This window comes from Ceratotherium simum, chromosome 12, assembly GCF_057802395.1.
Source record: "Ceratotherium simum simum isolate JZ-2026a chromosome 12, ASM5780239v1, whole genome shotgun sequence".
Classification (NCBI taxonomy): domain Eukaryota; kingdom Metazoa; phylum Chordata; class Mammalia; order Perissodactyla; family Rhinocerotidae; genus Ceratotherium; species Ceratotherium simum.
This window is the reverse complement of record NC_141911.1, coordinates 11,467,674-11,485,109: the sequence shown is the minus strand read 5'-3', so window position 1 is coordinate 11,485,109 and position 17,436 is coordinate 11,467,674. Positions and strand designations below refer to the sequence as shown.

At 47.2% G+C, this 17,436-nt stretch overlaps 1 protein-coding gene across 2 annotated transcripts in view; it reads right to left on the bottom strand.

Moving 5' to 3' along the window:
* The window catches only part of BLK (BLK proto-oncogene, Src family tyrosine kinase), a 75,949-nt gene extending 61,289 nt beyond the window's left edge, over positions 1-14,660 (bottom strand). For both annotated transcript variants that reach the window (XM_087437397.1, XM_087437399.1), the window contains exon 1: positions 14,501-14,660. The gene's annotated coding sequence lies outside the window, so the exon portion shown is untranslated. The remainder of the gene's footprint in view (positions 1-14,500) is intronic.
* Between the last annotated feature and the right edge of the window lie 2,776 nt (positions 14,661-17,436).

The window sequence follows — 17,436 nt, the reverse complement described above, 5'->3', positions numbered from 1 at the left end:
TTTAAAAGCATTTTGGGGGTCACAGCCTCCTTTGGGAATCTGGTGAAACTACAGATACTCTCCCCAGAAAATACACTTATGCACATACCCGTCAAATTTTGTGCCCAGTTTCAGGACCTTCCGCCCAAAACCCCCACAACAATTCCTGGACCTCTGATTAAGGACCTTCGTTTAGACTACAGGACAAAGGAGGCCAAAGCCTTAGATTTTGTTTCCTTATGAGTCATTTCATTTCACAGAGAGGAAAGTCTGTTCTCTGGCCAAAGACCGCATCAGTGGTCAACCCTGGCCAGCAAATACAGCTGCTGACAATAAGGGAGCTGGATAAGAGGATGCAAATCTCAAGCCACTGTCACCATGACTTAAAATGCAATTTGAAGTCCACCCTGCTCCACCCCCAAAATGAGCAGTTTGTTTCCCTATGTAATTGTCATTCTTTGGAGGGAGTAGGAAAGAATAGCCTTCAGCTGCATGACGTACTTCCGAATGGCTTTGCAAGCTACACGTTCTTTTGTTTTTAATCATAGTCCTCTATAACGTTAAAAAAAAAAAAAAAAAAAAGGAAGCAAACTAAATGTCCAGTTGAAATGGGTAAATAGAGTTAACGCAATGAAATATTATGCAGCCTCAAAAATGATCATTGGGAAGACATGTAGCCGTGGGAAAGATGCTTATGTTATGAAGAAAAAGAAAGAAAGAAAGAAAGGAAGGAAGGAAGGAAGCAAGCAAGCAGAAGTGCTATGTCCCTTATGATTTGAGTGATGAAAAAATGCATCCTAGGAAGCAAGACAAGTAGCTCTTGGGTAGAAACGTGAGGTTTGTGGAGTTATTGATGGCTTCTGTCTGTTTTCAATTTTTTTTGGTATTACATAATTTTTACAGTTTTAAAGAAAGGAGATAAATGATGCAGCTATACAAAACTAGCCTGTTCTTCCGAATGGCTGGGGCCCTCTTCCACTTCTAGGCAGCCAGCTCTTTCTGTGATTTCCCTCCTGAGCAGGCTGAGAAGGCAGGCGGGCACGGCAGCCCCAGTCAGAGCTCGCACAGACCCAGATGAGCACAGAACCCAAGCATGCGGCTGAAAGAGGAGTGAGAGCACATCCATCACTCCCAGCATTCGCCCTGGTTCCCAGCAGGCACTGCATCTGAGTCTGGGCTGATGGGGAGACTAGTTCCTACAAGCAGCATGAGGAATTTCATGTCTAAATCTATGTGAGCCTCCGATTTTTAGATTCACACCACCCACACATAGGCTGATCCGCAGAGTCAGAAGTAAATGACTTGTCAAAGGCGACAGACCTGTTCCTGGTTAGATGGCATTGGAGTTCCTCTCCTGCCGAGCCTGGGGCCTGTCTGGGCTTCCTGCTCCCATTTGCTGATGCTGGAGACACGGGGTCCTCACAGGGTCCCCAAGGGTGCTGGGAGGTTAGCCACTCTCACAACAGCCACTGAGAGAAAATTATCGAAAAGCTTCCTACAGTGCAACCTGCCAGAGGGGCAGCAGCTTCAGCAATCAGGAGACCACTTGACCTTCTTAAGGGTCATGGTCAGTGCGCTAGTCATTAGTACAGAGCTTGCTAAGTAAAAGCAGCGCCCGCTGCAGCACAGCTCAGACCTCAAGGCCTGGCTCGCTGCCCACAGGCCAAGCTCCTAACTGTCTCCTCTCGTCTGCGCCTGATCTGGGATACAAGCGGTAAGAGCAGCAATCAGCACACTCTGCTCTCGGGGTAGTTCCTTCCCAGTGCAGGGCAGGGTTCCCCTGAGCCCCATGAAACCCCTCCTCCTGAAGCTCCTCCATCAAGGCTCTTCTGGCCCCTGATAAATGAGTGGCTCCCTCATCTGATAGCTCCAAAGCGTGTGGCAGGACCTCAGTGACAAATCCATCACAGGCAGATTCGGATGAGAAGGATGGCTGTACATGTGTAATTGAACGGCGACTCGTTTCTGAGCCCTCAGGGCCTAGTGAGAGTCTGGCTGACTGCAGGTCACAATAAGTAACAACTGACGACTGACAATTACAAGACGATAAGGCAGGGGGAATTCCGGGAGAGGTCTGATCCCGAAGGGTAGACAGACGTAGGGAGCAATGGAGGAAAGGAAGTTGCAGCAAGGAGGCTTGAGCTGATGGGCAGACAGGGATGATGCTCACCAAGAAAGGGAAAAAGGAAGCTGGCGTGTACCAACCCAGCCCACAGGACAAGAGAGACATTCTCTGGAGGGCCTTTTCTTCAGGCAAGCTTGTGCCAGACGCCTCCTAGCAGAATAGGAGCTTGCTCAGGCAGATGTTTCCCAGACGCTGTGTGAGAACCACCCCGAGCTCCCCTGTCCTTGGCTCTCCATTTCTGCTCAGTTGCTGTGCATCGTTCTGCAAGCTGCAATTTCACAGCCTGTGTTTAGCCCTCACCTGGATGTGGGTGATAAGGTTCTCTTGCCTTACTGTACTGCCCAGGTCGGTGCTCTGCACGCAGTGGACAGTTGATAGTCTGACTAACGGAGAGTTAAGAGCAGTGATTTTGGAGTCACACAGACTTGTGTCAGCATCTGGGCTCTGGCCTTCCTGCCCGGGCCCTTGGAGGGTTCCTGATGATGTCACAGGGCTCTTGTGGGGATTAAGTGAGCTCATGTGCACAAAGCACCGGGCACATTTCTTGGCACTCAGGGACTGGCAGCTCTTCCACATTTGACCAGAATGCATTACATGCCAAGCAGACCCATCAAAGGGTTGACTGGAAAGAATGCTCAGAGGCCATTTAGTCCACACCCTCGTTTGGCAGAGTTGGAACCTAAAGCCCAAAGAGAAGAAGTCACTGAGCCAAGACGGCAAGGCCAGTGCCCAGCTGTAGAAACACAGTCTTAGGAACAGAACTAGCTTGGCACACACTGGCACTCTTGGGCACTCTCTTCCCAGCTCTCTTGGTTTCAGGCTCCTCCTCCTGTCCTAATTTGAGGTTATTGTCCTGTCTTGCTAAAGCCACCTGCACCCCCATGTGTGGTTGATCTTTGGCACCCTCTCAGCTTTATCTCCTCATGGGCCCTTGTATCCCACAAACCCTCAAGTCCGCCCACTGGAATTCTCTGATTAGCCACTCATATATTGCAAGCGTTTGCTGGCCTCCTGAGCTGGACCTTTTATCTCCACTGGGGTCACTAGGCTCCTGTCCCTTTAAAGTTCCTTTAGAGCACTGACTTCCCTTCCTCTGACAGCTCTCAGCAGCTGGGATGGGGGTGTCTTCACTTCCAATCAGAGCAACCTACCCTCCCCAGGGGTAGAGGCCCCCATTCCCCCACAGGATCCATCAGTGCCCACCTGCATTTTGACATTCTCCTGGTGGTCCAAGATCCACCAGATCTAGGCTTATTCCCAGAGGCAGGGTCTGTTGCAGGTAGGAAAGTAGAACATTCTGCTTTCTTCTTTCAAAATCCCACTGTCCATCCTTCCCTCAACACGAACTAGTTGGCAAGCTGTCCTTCTTCCTTAATCCTGCCTCAAATCCCTTCCCCCTTCAGTCTTCCCATTCCATGGCTGTTCACAGCTCCCTAACCTTGTCAACATAGTTCATAAACAAAGTTCCCATTTATGCTGGAAAAAATATCAAAGCCACAAGCCCCGTGTTGCTTACACATGGCTCTGTCAGCAGGTGGAGCAGACACATGTTTTTTGAGATATTAAAGCATGTTCTTTCTTCTATTGGTTTATGACTTTACTCCTTACCCACATTCAAGCCATTGCCAGAGGGGAGCAGAAAGTAGAAATAAGAGAATTTTCTTGGCTTAGACCAGACGATGTGGACCGACTGAGAGAAATGCTGTGAGTCAGTCTGGGCAGATGGCAGCTCAAGTGGTCTCACCGAGACCCCCCAGCCCAGTGGCCCAGAGGGAGTGGCACGATGATTCTCACATCGGTGATGTGGCTCAGAAGTCCTGAGAAAAGGCTTGACCCGGGTCAGAGGCTGGAATGAGACATCCTAGCAGCAGATTGATAATGAAGACCAGATGGGCCACCCCCAAAGTCTTGAGCCCCACAAGCCCCCCCAGAACTTGGACCCAACCCTGGAGACGGAGGGAGAGCTCTGAGCTCACTGGGGTTATTTTCCACCACCCAGCAGAAGTTAAGATGTTCAGACTAGATGTTGTATTTTTGCACCAAGTGTGGACTGAGATTCATACTCACCCCACACGGACCTACTGTCTCATGACTTCCCTGAGCCCCCAGATGTTCTTCCAGAGATAGGAACACCTTCGTAATAAACGTGCTCAACCCACTCTACCTTCTGTGAAGCTGGTGTCATTGTCAACAATTTCAAAGATTCCCCTTAGCCTCATTGTTCTTGCAAACAGCACATTCTTTTTTTGGTGGTGGTGGGGAATGATAAATGAGCCAAATACATATTCCTGAGTGTCCCCAGGCTGTGTGACCTTGGGAAGGTAAAAGGGAGTAAAGCAAGGAGACAAATTCAGCACTGCGCAGTCCTCCCCTCAGGTCTGTGGGACGTGGGAGAGCTGTCTTAGAGAGGCCCCCTGTGGTGTGGCCAGACAGACAGAAGTGAGGAGCGAAGATCTCCGGCCGAAGGCCAAGCTAGTTGTGGTAAGGCTCTCTGCTCTCTGGGTGTGCGAATGGGGCCTGGCAATACAAACGGGCTGTGTAAGTGGGGAACTGGGATAGAGAGCCATGTCCACCTGGCAGGCAGCCCAAAGCCCTTTCCGCTCTAGCTCCCTGCTGGGCCCAGTGGAAGAAGACACTAGACCTGGTGGTGCCTGGGCTGGGGTGGCGAGGAACGGCCATGAAGGCTCACGGATGCTGAGACTTTAGGACTGGACCTTCGGGATACACAGGAGCTCTCTTCGGGGAGATAGACATTTCAGGCATAGAGGAGGGTTCGGCAAAAGCTCTGAGATGCGATGGGCACCAGGGAGTCCTTGGAGACAGGATCGCTGGGCCCAGCGTGCCTGGAGAAGGACACCAGGAGAGAGCTGGGAAAGGAGACCCAGCCTGCCTGGTCTCCAGAGGCCTGGGCTTTGTTCTCAGGCACTGAGGAGTCAACAGAAATCTTACCCTGGGGGGTGACAGGGCCACAGCTGAGCTTTAGAAAGACCTTGCCAGCCACGTGTAGGATGGATTGGAGTGGGAGAAGCTGAAGGCAGAGAGATGAGCTCCGAGGAAGTGGCAATTGTCTAGTCCACAGGTAGGGAGGACCCGAAAGAAAGTGATGGGGATCTGGGGACACATTTGAGAGAGGAAGGGACAGATGTTATTCCAGCGTTGCCCTCACTCAGGGACACCTGTGAGTGTTAAAATTGTCCTCCGGCCTTTGCTAAGACTCCTGCTTCCCCCACTTCAAGTTTCTTCTGCAGGGAACAAGCCTTCTCCTGGAGATGCGGGGGGATGATAGTCGCCCTTAGCAGGGGGTGAAAGACTGGCAGGGGTCCCCAGGGTTTCAGACCCGCCCCTTCCATGTGGAGGCAGGAAAGTAACGCCAAGTCCCGGGAGAGCGGCAGACCTGGCACCTCCTTCATCTCCCTCATCCACTGCTCTGCAGTCCCTCCTCTGACTCCGTCCCCCACCCACGGTGTCCCCGTGGGGAACACGCCAGGCTGGGCTCTGGGCCGAGGCGAGTAGGAGATGGATGCTCTCTGCCTCCTCAATACCTGCTCAAAGTGGAAGACAGAGATTTTTTGCCATTTCATGACAGAAAACTTAGTACGACAGAAAGTATGAAGAATGAGAAGAACTTTGAGGAGGATGGTGCTCCAGTGACTAGATTTCTACAAAATAGGTGAGGCCTGGAAATCTCTTTATGGGGCAGAATTTATTCATTCACTTTTGTTGCAATGGCATTTGCTGTGATGGGTGGTTTTGTTGTTCTTGATAAATATATGTGTGTCTGAGCATGTGTGTGTGTCTGTGTATCCATGTGTATGTATGAACCTGTGTGTTTGTGCATGTGTGTTTCTATGTGTGCTTGTGTGTCTGTGTCTGTGTCTGTGTATGAGCACACGCTGTATCAATAACCCCCTTGTCTGCAGAGATGTCCTCTTTTTTATCTTTCTAGTTATAAAACCCTTAAAACAGAGTCCAAAATGGACCCCTCACCCCAACACCGCATGCCAGAGACTGCCAGGATACCCAAGGCTCACACTGCAAGTGCTCCCTTCTCAGGCTGAATCTCACAGGCTGGGAGATAAGGGCACACTGCTCAGTCACTCAGGCCGACCTCAAACACGGATCACCACGTTGGAAACAGTTTTTGAGCACATGTTCAGTGGAGATTGGCTAGCAGTCACTCCCACCGGCAATGAACTAAAAGTATTTAACCATGAAGATTCATAAAAGATCTTAAGTATAAACTTTACTACATTACAGTAGGCCCCCCTTATTCACGGTTTCACTTTCTGTGGTTTCAGCTAACCACGGTCAACCACGGTTCGAAAATATTAAAGGGAAAATTCCAGAAATAAACAATTCATAAATTTTAAATTGCGCATCATTCTGAGCAGCATGATGAAATCTTGCACTGTCCCTCTCTGTCCTGCCTGGGATGCTGCGTGACAATCCTGTGTCATTCCCCTCACTTCATCTCATCAGGTAGGCGCTGCATCACCTCACATCATCACAAGAAGAAGGGTGAGTACAGCACAATAAGATATTTTGAGAGAGAGAGAGACCACATTCGCATAACTTTTATTACAGTATATTGTTATAATTGTTCTATTTTATTACTAGTTATTGTTGTTAATCTCTTACTGTGCCTAATTTATAAATTAAGCTTTATCGTAGGTATGTATGTATAGGAAAAAACATAGTATACATAGGGTTCAGTACTATCCTCAGTTCCAGGCATCCACTGGGGTCTTGAAATGTATGCCCTGTGGATAAGGGGTACTATTGTATACATATGGACAAAACCAGCTTTTTAAGGCCCATATTTCTCCCACATTCTTTTTTATGCCTTTTTCTTCACTCAAGTGTCAACAAGCTTTTCAATCAATAGAAAAAAAAAAGATCAGACGTGGAGATGTCCATTTTCTTACATATAGGGAGAGGGGGATAGGGAGAGGGGCGGCGTGCACATCCCAAGAGAGAGGCTTTACATGTAGGCAGCAATCAGGGGAACCTGGTTTTACAACAGAAGGCTCTAAGCCGCTGAGATGAATACTGCAAAGTCATTTTGCATGGATGCAATGAATGTTGCATTGACCCACTGCAATCCACGCTCACCCTCATCAAGAGGCCTTGTGGAGAGAGGTTTTAAACCCTTTTTTCTATGCCACAGAGGAGTGTGACCTTATTATGCAAACAAATGAGATCCTCCTGAAGGCCAGGGCCCCAGGTGCGAGGGAGACATCAGTAACAGGGCCTGTTCTCTCACCTCCGAGCTAGGAGCCTCTCTGGGGGTGCTATTTTCACTTCCTATTTGCTAGTCCTCAGAGGATGCTTGTCTTGGTGACAACGTGGAGCAAAGGAGCTTGGGAAGATTCATTTGACCAAGAGGGGAAGGTGGGAGCTGGCCCCTGTCACCAGCAGCCCAGGCAGCAAGCAGCTTCAGCTGAGGTGAGGCCCCAGCAGAAATATGGATGCAGTCCCCCTTCCCTCCTCTGCACCTGTGATAGGGCCACCGGACCCGGTTGTCAAGAGAGACATGAGCAGGTGTCTCCGCACCAATCACAGTCTCAGACAGTTGCCAACAAGAACCCTCTGTACTTCACTGAGCCCTGGCCCACTCGAGGAAACATCTCTGCCTCATACCTCTAGCTGACACAAGTGACACACCTCCCAGGTGAGCGCTGCCCTGCATGGTTCTCGGAACAGGAAGAGAATCCTACGTTGATCCAAGAGAATATGGAAAAACCACCTTCTCCCCTTGGGAGTAAACCAGAAGCCAATCCTTCCAGTGCCAGCAGCCCCAAACCTTCCCGATTTGATGAAATCTGATAAAAACCATAAATGTTCTTTGCAGAAGAGTTCCCCATGTCCACAAAAGCTTGCAGGCAGGTTCAGAGAGCTCATAGGCTCCGTGAAACTCATCAGGGGTCCATGGTCTCCAAGAATTAGGTCACCAGCTGCAGCAACTGGTACAGGGACACGGCAGCTGTAGGAAGGTTTCCATCCAGGGCCGTGCACCCCCCAATCTTTCCCTGCCACCGAGCACACAGCAGGACCACCTGGGTATCTGGGCCTCTTCTGCCAGCCTCAGGACTCAGGAAAGCCCAGGAGGCAGGTTCTTCTCCACTTGTCCTGGCTCAGCAAAATCAAACGCAGAGAGGATGCTGATCCGCAGTTTGGCACTGAGATATTCTGCCTCTTAGCGGTGTACCAGGGCCTGCTCGTGCCAATTTGTAAGAGCCAATTGTTAAATTTCAGGGAATTTTTTGAGCCATTTGTTAAGCACATCATTATTCCAAATTTAACCACAAAAAATTAAAATTATCTAAAATTAAATTATATAAAATATAATTAAATGAATTATATTAAAAACAAAGGTAATAAACACTAAAATCTTATCACTTCCTTCTTATTTTACTACGTTTTACTCTTAGCTCTGCTCCTGAGGTTGCTCACGTCAATTCTATCTGTATGGTGGAAACACTGTATAATGGTGTGCTGCAGCACATCTCTTCCCAGCTTCATATTCAGTCATGTTGGCAGCTTGGAGTGTTTACACCACAGGATTAGGCAAGTGCTACAAATCTGGGGTGATTCGTTTGTTGATTTTCCAGACTTAACACAGTGATGGAAAAAATGTTAATGTAGATTAAGCTTAAAAACATATCCTGTTTGTAGCTGTGAATAGCACCAAAAAAATTGATGACATTTTTTTTTGAGTGATTAGAAACTATTATTCAATTCAGCAAAGAAGTCAGTCACATCACTGACTAATGGTGCAGTTCCAAGACGTCTTTGTTGTCTCACTTTGGTCTTACTTCTTAACACAAATGAAAAGATCAACGAATGTTCATGCCAACACTACACTCTTGCATCAATTGCACCCTTGCTTAACTACAGATACAGGAGTTTGGCAAAAGTCAACAAAAGCATTCTATGGAGAATCAACTGGCTATATGGTATTCATAATAAAGGATATCTTATATTTTGTTACTATTCGTAAACTATGTATTACATATCCTTTATACCAGTAAAAGGTATAATAAATTTATGTATGGCTACACGTGTGCATTTGTTTCCCCGGAAAGCTGGTTGTGAAACGGTTAACAGCACACCACTGCTCTCATCTAGAAGATACTATCTATCTTAACCTAACACTTCCCCACTGCACTGACAGGGGCCCGGGAGTCTCTCAGACAGACTGACAGATACTGCAAACCGGAAAAGTTTCCTTTTCCATGTTAACATGTAGGAAAAGGAGAGTTCAGCCTTTCCCATAAGGCCACCCAAATAAAATCATGAAATTTGTTTATTACTTTTGATCCCATCTTCAAATGAAATTTTTTTAACAAAATGAATTTATTTTATTAAAAACATTGTGTTGTACTATAGACATTGCAGGAATGAAAGGAATCTTTGCATGAAATAATTATATATAATCTTTGTAACAATACAAGGTGGAAGATCTGTAAAAATAGTTGAAATTTAGGCTATTTGTGTAACTATAATAGACTCACAGCTGAATATGTCACCATAAATTGGCCCCCTTGGTAAAAAAATATAATAGGGTTTTCTGTTTTGTACACAGAAAGGGAACTAATTCTTATTGAGTGCCCACACCATGCATCAAGCTCTTTCAAATATTCTGTCCTGTTCTTGTTTATTTATTCATTTCCTGGTGTTTCTAAATAGATTTGAGTCCACTTGTAAAAATAAATACAAAACAATAGGAGAGAAAAATAGATGAAGAAATCAGACGAAAGGGTAAGTTAGGGCCACAAAGCAAATTTGAGGGCACAGCTGGTACACAGAAGTACAGACCATGAGATCCAATTGCTAATGGTTAGAGGCAGCTTTGGCTTTAGGGGTCCCGGAGTCCAAAGCAGAGTGGGAAATTATCAGTTTTAAGAGTCAGTGTCCTTAGGACATCCGTTGCTCCAGAGAAGCATGGATTTTCCAGGTCTGGAATCTGAGAGTAATTCTCTCTCAGCTCCTCCTAGGGTGGTTCTGAGTGGGATGGTGAGCGCAGGCTCAATGGCGTAGCAGCAACAATGCCACAGTGAGTTTCCCACCTAGGTCCTTACAGCAGCCTTCAGCACGAGCCCAGGACGGCGTGCCCTCGCCAAGAGAGTGTCGGAGCCTGATTCAGGGGTGCGATTCCTGGACACTCCAGCACTGAGATCCAGACACAGCTCTCAGACTGACTAGCTTGATACAGGTGAACACCCAAAATGTCTAGATTCATGTTTCTCAATCTTATTAAACTCATTTCCTCTTTTGAGAATCATAACAAAACCACGCTCTCCCTCCCTTTTCGAGATTTCAAAATAAGTACTGTGCATTAAAAAAAGTCAAAGAAGTTACAATGTGAAATGTGCCTTTTCAAGTTGCAAGGACTCCTCTGGTGATTCTTACATGGAGACCTGAGTAGAATCCAGATGGAAATATTGTGTACTCTTCAGTTTCAACTCACCTAGAATTAGGGCTTTGGGGTTTAATTTTTATAACCCTGCGATGTGCTATTATCAACAAATAAAGAAATAAGACTTGAGGTAGGTAAGGATGTCAGTACAAAGTGAGGTCAAACTATTGTTATTTCATGAAGACATTTGGTGACTTGTCCAAGGTCGCACGGCCAGGAAGCAGCAGGCCTGAACCTTGAACTCAGGCCCTCTGGTCCACAAGGCCCGGCGTCCAGCCTCTACGCTACAGAACCGTTCAGCCACGGCTGCTTTGTTTTACTCCTATGCCCAACCTCTTTCCACTTCCTCATATCTACAACACACTGAGAGATAAAATTAAATTATTCTTACTAAATATTGGACTTGGTGATTTCAAATGTTTTGGGGTTGGCAGATCCTTTAGGAATCTGCTGAAAGCCATAAATGCTCTTTGCAGAAGAGTGTGCATGTCCACAAAAGCTTGCATACAAGCTCCAGGAGCTCATAGGCCCCATGAAACTCATCAGGGGTCCATGGTCCCAGAGGTCAGAACTCCTGACTTAATCCATTAAGCTCAGATCATCTCATACCCTTGTAGACACTCCACGAACATACACGAACATTCCCTGCACTTGAGCGACCCTGAGAGGGAGGGCCTCCTTAGATTTTGCACCCCTGGTGCCTCACTTGCCTCACCCTGGTCCTGGCCCAGCAGCCAGGTATCAAGATGTGCAGAGAGGCTAGCAGAGAGCTGTGATGACGAGGCACCCGAGAGAATCTTCTTCCACCAGGTGGTTTTGGAAGCTTCAGCCCTCTGGTGAAGGAGCACCCATGAGCCACACAGTGGCCTGTGGGGATCAGGGGTCACCCAGGAGCAGCAGGGACCATGGCAGAGCCTCTTCTACACCTCAGTCTCCGTGCTCTCATCATCTTGTTCAATTTAGTTCTCATATCCGTGCTTGGAGCTGTGTGCGACTGTTCCCATTTCACAGAGAGCTCGGTCATCTGCTCACACTCCCCCAGCTGGCAAGTGGCAGAGCCAGGTCTAGCACAAACTGGCTGGCCCCAAGGCCCACTGTCCTCTGGCCCACACTGCCTTGTAGGGAGCAAAACATGCCAGAGACCTAGTGACACCGGTCTCCTTCTGCAAGGACCCTCGTTAAAACCCTCATGTGGCGATGGCATCAGAGCTCATTGTGGCTAAGGGTGATCCCTAAATCTTACACGTTTTTCCTCCTTCAAGCTTTCTTCCTCATGTCTTAATCTTCACTTGCATTCAAGAATTTGTCCTCGTTTCTTTCACTCAAGAGCCATTTCACGGGGTACCCACCCTGTGCCAGGCACTGTTCTGGGTGCTGGGACCCAGAGGGGAAGGGATGGAGGGCCTGGTCCCTGTCCTGGAGGAGCTCAGGCCCAGAAGGGCAGCAGACCTGCAAACAAATAGCTTTAAGCACGTGCTGGAGGTTCACGGGGACACAGGGGGTGATTTGGGCACTGGTGACTGAAGAGAAGACATTGGCATGGGTCCTGAGAATTAGAACAAGTGGGACTTACCTAGATGAGACAGCGGGGAGGGGATCCTGGGCAGAGGGACTAGCAGGAGCCTGGCCTGGTGCTTTCCAGAAGCAGTGCGTGGCTGCTGTAGTCAAAGCATTCAGGTTGGCAGTGGGGGAAGCAGGAGATGTGACAGGAAGGTACTTTAGGCCCAGTGGTAATTGCAGCTCTTTAGTTTTGATCTTCATCTAAGTGGTGTGATTTTCATCTAAGTGCTGTCTTCCTATGGCTTCATAATTCTTTCTTCTTTCTCACCTGCTTCTGAAGCATTTCTCTAATCTAGCTGAGACATCATCTTTGAGCAAGGGCACACCTGCTCTGCGGGGCCTGTGGGGGGTGTGGGGGGGGATGGTGGGGGCATATCAAGCTTCTCCACACAGCTGGACCTTACAAGCAAGGATGCTGGCCCCTGGTGGCCTCCTCTGGCTGCTGCAGATTCTAGGGCAGTAGAGTGGGCTCCCAGGCCAGGTTGTCACTCAAGCAGGAGTTGGCTCTTCGAGTCCCACTCTGCATCCCTCGGGACACAGCTTCACTCGCAGGAAAGTGTTTTCCAGCACACCTCACAGCTGCTTGACTGGCCACAGATTCTGTGGGGATGGTTGAGCCCCGAGGATGGCAGAATCCATCCAGTATTCCACACAGTGTCTGGCCTTCACTTGCCTCCATTCTCGGCCTTCTGCTTCCTTACCAGGGAGGGGTCATGTTTGGGTAGCTGGGCATGTGCTTGGAGCCCCGAGAGCCTGAATCAGCACAGTGAGCTCTGCCGGGCAGACAGAGGGTGGGGGACTTAGTCCTAAACACTCTGACACAGAGTGAGGGCTCAGAAAGCATGTGCTGAATGAAAAATTAGATGAATGATGAGAAATACCATGAGGAGAGGGAGATAAAGAGCTTTCCAGGAATAAGGTGGGGGTTGGGAAAGAGAATGGTAAAAAATGCAAAAGGCCTGGTATGTTCCAGAATGTTCAAGAGACAGTGGGGACCACTGGGCCATGGATGCCAGCTTTCCCAAGCATGTTCAGATTTTGACCATTTCTGCCTTCAGGCAGGATGAAGATAAATTGTTTTTATCATTTTATTTTGGGCTAATTTTAGGTTTACAATAAAATTACAAAGACACTATAGAAACTTTCCATATGCCCTTCCCTCACCTTCTCCTAATATTAACATCTTACCTAACATGCTACATTTGCCAGAACTAAGAAATCACATTGGTACAATGATATTAATTAAACTCCAGACTTTATTTAGATTTCGTCTACTTTTACCAATGACTTTTTTTTCCAGGATCCAGTCCAATCCAGGATGTGAATTCTGGACTTAGTTGTCGTGTCTCCTTACTCTCCTCTGATGTGTCATCGTTTCCCCATCTTTCCTCGCTTTTCATGACCCTGACAATTTTTAAGGTCTAATATTCAGTAGACTGTCCCTGAATTTGGGTTTGTCTGATGTTTTCTCATGACTCGACTGGCATTGCGGGTTACTCTGTTAACCTGATCACCTGCTGCTGGTGGAGTCTGTCAGGATTCTCCAATATGGAGTTACCGTTTCTCCCTTCCCATACTCTGGTCTACATCCAGTCCTCACTCAAAGTGAGGGGAATCAAGCTCCCGTCCTGAAGGGGGGAGTATCTACATGTATCATGCAGAATTCTTGTCTATAACTATGGAGCACGACAATAACAATTCTTTGGTTCCTTGGTAATGTGGATAGTTGAGGGTGGAAGCAATGGACAATTAGAAAATGACTAGAAAAGTTGTCAAAACCCTAGAATTTAAAAAATTTTCTCAACATATATTATCAGTTATTCTTTCCTTTTCGAAGTTGGCCAAAATAGAGCTCTTAGGCAAAAGATCATCATTAAATCTATTCCGTCACCCTACCCATGGTATCTGAAAAATGGAAAACTTGATTCAAAAACAAACAAAATAAAACAAAAGCAACACCCAATCATTGACCTTGAGTCAGACACTCTGCATACATCACTGCCAGCCCCTGTCAGCTCTGCATCGTAAATGTCAATACTGTCACTTTTAGGGAAGCTGAGTAACATGATTGGTGCCCACAGCTGCCACGTGTGTGCCCACCCATCTCTCCACCCCACAGCCTTCTCCTGTCTTTTCTCTGTGGCACATCCACTGCCTTTTCCAGCTTAGAAAGCCCAAGAAGCAGAGTCTACCCAGATGAATTTTTATAAATGAAAAATCTCTCTAAAATAGAAACAAACAAACAATGGGGCAGTCTATTCATAGCTGTGGCTCAGATCACATTAATGTCTTCTCTCTCTGTCTATAGCCTCCACAGTGATGTTCCTGCCCGCTCTCCCAGCTACAGGCCTCAGAGCACTGTTTGCACAGTTGAAGGAAATGAGACGATCAGGAAGGCAGAAGATGTAGAGTCTTACCTTGGCGATGCTCAGTGGCTTTTCACCATAGTTCTTCAAATCCCAGCGCCCTTGTGGTGACGCAGCCTTCTAGCTATAACCTGATGTAATCCCAAAGGAAAAGCCCATCCTAGTCGTCTCAATCAGTTCACGGAGCTCGTGGCTTCCTGCAGGCAGCAAGCACCAGGCGGAGATGGCAGGTTCCCCGGTCTGTGGTCAGAGCCTCACCAGCCGCCCCCAAGGAGCCCCGCCCCTCCACCCGGGTGCTTCAGAAAGCTTCCAAGGGCTCACTGGGCCCAGTGGGCACCACTGTCCCAGAAAAGCCCATGAGAAAGGGCCACAGGCAGCTGGTCTTTCTCCTGCCCCAGGCCACATTGGTCATAACGCCCCTCCGCCCCCAGAAAGTTTTCTCGTGGGCTTTTGGTTTGACAACACAGGTGGTGTTTTTCCTGTACCGAGCCTCGCAGAGTCAAGCTAACTCTACAGGGTATTTCGCCCTGGCTGGCCACATTTGTCTGCAAGACAAGAAAGAGCTTGGGCTCTGCTGCCTGTGCCATTCGTGGGAGCCAGGGCAGCCATTCTCTCAGCCGTATTGGTTTTGCTTCATCTTCCAAAAAGTGCTGATAACACCTAGCCCATAAGATCCTATGAGCACAAATGATAGAATGGGTGTGAGTGACAGGCACAGAATTGGCTCTCAATAAGTAAATGCTAATTCCCTGTTTCTTTTTTATAGCACTCTAGCCAGTTGTTGATTCTGATCTCAGGGCCTCTTCAATTGTGCTGCTTCACTTGGCTATGAAAACTCAGAGGAGCAGAGAATGATGGAGGAGGTGGGGAAGGGACCCTAACATCTAGAGTGGTGAGATGTTGTCCTGTACTACACCAGCTGAGGGACCAACAGGACCAAGAAGGTTGCTGAGATGACCTCGGGAGACTTGTTTGTCCATCCAGACATGGTGAGCCATTGCTCGCCTGCTTTCTGACACATGGACCAAAGGGAGCCAATGGGGGGGCTCTTCTCCTGCCTCTATGTCTGGAAACCTTGAGGCGGATAGAATTCAGATAGGCCTGCTTCTACTCCTGGCCTGGCATCACAATCCAGAATCTCAGTTTCCTCATGCAGTTTCTTTCCTTGGATTTTAGGACTAAGACAATACCTCGCTGTTAGTTCCTGGTAGGAAAGAGCTTTCTGACAGATGTGCACAGCAACAACAGCAGCAACATAGAGTTCTTAGGATCTAAGTCTCCCTGGAAACTATCTGCTTCATTTCCCCAAAAGGTTTTTATGAGAATAAGTGGATTAATGCATAAAAAGTATCTATTACAGTATTTAGCACATAGTAAACTTCAAATAACTGGTAGCTGATGTGAATATGTCTAAACTAAGTCTCAAATCTTATCTTTAAAACTGCTTTGTCTTCTTCTATCCTGGGTAGCAAAGGGCCCAGAAGAGTGTTCAGAACCAGCCATGCTCAGTGAATCATACCTATTATGAATTGATTATTATATTCACCTCCTGGCACCTGAGAGTTAAACCTAAGCATTAAACACAAGTTGAAAAAATCCCAAACTCCTTAAACTTATGATTTCAAAAGTTACTGATTTGAGATAAGATTATTGTCTTGTTATTTCAATTCAACTAACACAACAAACTTTTGTGAGTGTTTGCTCTGTGGTAAGCACGCACTAGAGGCTGAGGGTAAAGACAGAAATAGACATGACCCTCCTCTGATGGTCATGGGAAGGGGGTCTGCTAGACTGACAATTATAATGGGGTATGGGATATGGTAAGTGCAGCCACAGAAGCCTCAACAAGGCACAATATTAGACCAGAGGCAGGAGGAATAACTCCATCAGGGATTATTGGGGGGAGTTACCAGGGAGAAGGCCTCGAATGTGATTTGTGACTAAGAATCCTACAGACTCTTCGAGGCAGATATCTAGATGGAGGCTTTTACTGAACAAGGATCCAATGATGCTGTTTGACTTATGTCTAATGTTTTTATCAGTGGGGACTAAATAAGTGACCTTTGGACAACTTTTATATACTTGGACCTAAGGATATAGAGAATATAGTGGGGAGCAGGAAATCCACTTTGCTAAGGAGAAAATCCATTTTCCTCTGACTCTGGCTCATTTATTCAAGCTTGGAGTGAGAGGGGATGTGAGAGTTTGCAGGGAGGGGAGGTTCAAGGTAAGCTGGCCTTTGTGTGGTCTGGAAAAACATCTTCACCTTTCTGTCCACCTCCAAAAGACAGGCATTGAAAAAGAAAAACAACAAAAATGGACTCCAGCAGTCACTCAGAAAAGAACAAGGAAATGACCTTGCTCTTGGGTTTCAGATGTCTGAGCAGAAGTGAAAGTTAATTTCAGCCATTTTCACCTTCAGAGAGTCATAGAATCCATGAGAAAGGCAGACGGGAGGTGGGGGCAGGACCCAGGGGAGAAGATCAGAAGCAGTGAGATGTGTTAGGTGAGGCTAGGGGTCTCCTTTTTAAACACTTTTGTTAGAGAACCTCAGAGAGCGCTCTCAGGGCTGCACTGAGACCAGACCCCAGCTTTGAAACGCCCAGTTCAATGTTCAGCCTCACTGGCTCCCCTATTTATTTTTGCACAATTTGAGGTGACTTATGCAAAATTTGGAGCTCTCTTTCATTGTGTCTACATCAGCCTCCTGACACCAGTAACTTTCTGATCAAAATCAAAAGCTATGGGCAAAAGAATGTTTAAGTGGAAGAAACATTAAAATAATCCAGTCCAAAATTCACTTCAGGAATGGTGGTATGAGAAAATGGGAAATTTCCCTCTGAAGAAAAGTATAAAATTAGACAAAGTTGTCAAAACCAACCATTTCAGGGGACTCGAAAAATGACCAAAGGCAGACAATAAACTAAATGTTTAATCTTGAAAAACTGCTGCTGCATCAGAATGGCCATTCTGGTCTTCTTACTTGG